Below are 2562 nucleotides of genomic sequence, written 5' to 3' on the forward strand. Positions count from 1 at the left end.
TAGTTCAAGGCTTCAAGCATATTTTTTATTAGTTGTGTATTTGTGTTAATATGTTGTCTTATTTTCCAACTGTTGAATCCGTTGTGTTATTTGAGATCAATTTTTTAGTTCAAGGCTTCAAGCATATTCTGGCTGTTTAATCTGTTTAAGCATTTTTCCAACTGTTAATATGTTGTCTTATTTGAGATTAAGTAATCTATAATCTGATGAATCTGTTTAAGCATCTTTGGAATCTTATATGTTTCTAGTTCAAGTTTTTAGTTCCAATCTGTTTAATTTGTTGTGTTAGTTACTTTGTTTGTAGCTCTAATCTGTTTAGCATGCATATTTTGAATCTGTTTTAGAACTAATATGAACATGTTAATCTGTTTTAGAACTAATATGAACATGTTAATCTGTTTTATAACTAATATGAACATGTTAATCTGTTTTATAACTAATATGAACTTGTTAAGTTCTTTTCTATCACTTTAGCATTTAACATGAATATGTAAAGATATGTTGAGCAATTGTAAGGTGTTTGGTTGATTGATAACCATTAATGTGTTAATGTGATGATTATGGTTACAGTTGACAATCAATGACTTTTAATGCTTCAACTACACCATCTATGGGATCAACCGTTGTGGATGCACATAAACGGAATTCGGATGATGTTGGTTGGGAATATGGTTTTATCCCGGATAAAAGCAATTTGGATAGATTGAAATGTAAATTATGTGGAAAAACGTTTGGCGGTGGGATTACTAGAATGAAACAACATATTGCTCATGTGAAGGGGAACGTATCTTCATGTCCAAATTCTACAAAAGATGATCAATTGAAATGTCGAAATTCTATTAATGAAGGGAAGTTAAAAAAGAAAGCTAAAAAAATGCAAGATGAGGACTTAAGATCAGAGGTGAGACAAGAATTTAATGATCGCGTGGATGGAGTAGAAGCTTCTTTGGGGTTGAAAGCACCAAATGTTATAGGCCCCATGGATTGTTTTGCAAACATAATAAACCCCGAAGAAGCATTGAATGCAAGAAAAGGAAAAAATGTTGATCTTAACAATGTTGTCCAGAAAGAAAGAATATTAACGGTCCATAAATACATTAGTAGGTGGGCCTATGAGAGTGCGATTCCTTTTCATGCATTTGAAAGGGGTAGCTTCAAAATGATGTTGGAGGTTGTTGGACAATTTGGAAACGGGCTTCCACCTCCTAGTAGATATGCTTTGAGTGGCACACTTTTAAAGCATGAGGTTGAAAGAACAAAAAAGTTGTTGAAAGAAAACGAACAAGAATGGAAAGAGGATGGATGCTCGATTATGACAGATGCTTGGTCCGATCGAAAAAGGAGGAGTATTATGAATTTATGTGTTAATTCGAAGATGGATACTGTTTTTTTATCTTCAAAGATTTTTCCAACGAAGCACATACAAGCCAAAACATATTTGAGTATGTGGATTCTTGCATTCAACAAGTTGGTCACGAGCATGTTGTTTAAGTTGTGACCGATAATGCCACAAATAACATGGGGGCGGCAAAGTTGCTAAAAGAGAAAAGACCATCTATTTTTTGGACATCATGTGCAACACATACAATTAACCTTATGCTTGAAGGTTTGTACATTATTTTGTTTACTTGTTGTATTTATTATATTTATTACTTTATTTCGTTTTAGAATGTTTATTTTCTACAATATTTTGTTATTTAATTGTGTTTATTTCTTCAAGGTGTCGGAGCACTCCCAAGGTTTAAAAAAATCCTATATCAAGCAAAGAAACTAACCATATTCATTTACGCTCAACACAAAACCTTGGCGATGATGAGAAGCTACACCAACAAAAGGGAAATTATCCGACCAGGAGTCACGAGATTTGCTTCCGCCTTCCTAACATTACAAAGTTTGGCTGAAAAAAAAGGAGCAACTCAGACATATGTTTTCTAACACCCAATGGGAGGAATGTAAATTTTCCAGTAAGCCTAAAGGGATTGCCTCGTATAAAACGGTGTCAAGTCTCCAATTTTGGTCCGGTGTGACACAATGTTTAAAGGTGTTCTCTCCTTTGGTGAAAGTCCTTCGAATGGTTGATGCGGATTGGAAGCCCTCAATGGGTTTTGTTTACGGAGAGATTAAAGGTGCAAAAGAATAAATTATCAAATCATTGGGTGGTAACGAGAAAGCTTACAAGCCTATTATAGATATCATAGACAAAAAAAAAATGAAAGGTCGTCTAGATTCAAGTTCACATTTAACGTCGTATCTTTTGATTCCGTATTATCATTATATGGATCCAAATATCCAATATGATCCCGATATAATGAATGGCGTTCCTGATTTTTTTGATACAATACTTCGTGGAAATTTTGAGATGCAAAGGCAAGTCGTGACTATTGACTTGCCAAAGTACAAGAAAAAAGTTGATAGATTTGGTTGCGATCTTGCAATTAAACATTGTGCGGTGAACGATACCGAGTTCGATCCGGGTACTTCATTTTATTTTTAGTTATCTATTTTATAAATTTTTTATATTTATCGATTAATAATGTGTCTTTGTTTCAAAAATTATAGCTA

At 33.6% G+C, this 2562-nt stretch overlaps 1 pseudogene; it reads left to right on the plus strand.

Annotated features, from left to right (window-relative positions):
• Positions 1-580: 580 nt before the first annotated feature.
• Positions 581-1935, plus strand: LOC145059597 (uncharacterized; annotated as a pseudogene).
• Positions 1936-2562: the final 627 nt, after the last annotated feature.

Source organism: Lactuca serriola, chromosome 6 (assembly GCF_051521515.1).
Source record: "Lactuca serriola cultivar US96UC23 chromosome 6, Lser_US96UC23_V15, whole genome shotgun sequence".
Taxonomy (NCBI): Eukaryota; Viridiplantae; Streptophyta; class Magnoliopsida; order Asterales; family Asteraceae; genus Lactuca; species Lactuca serriola.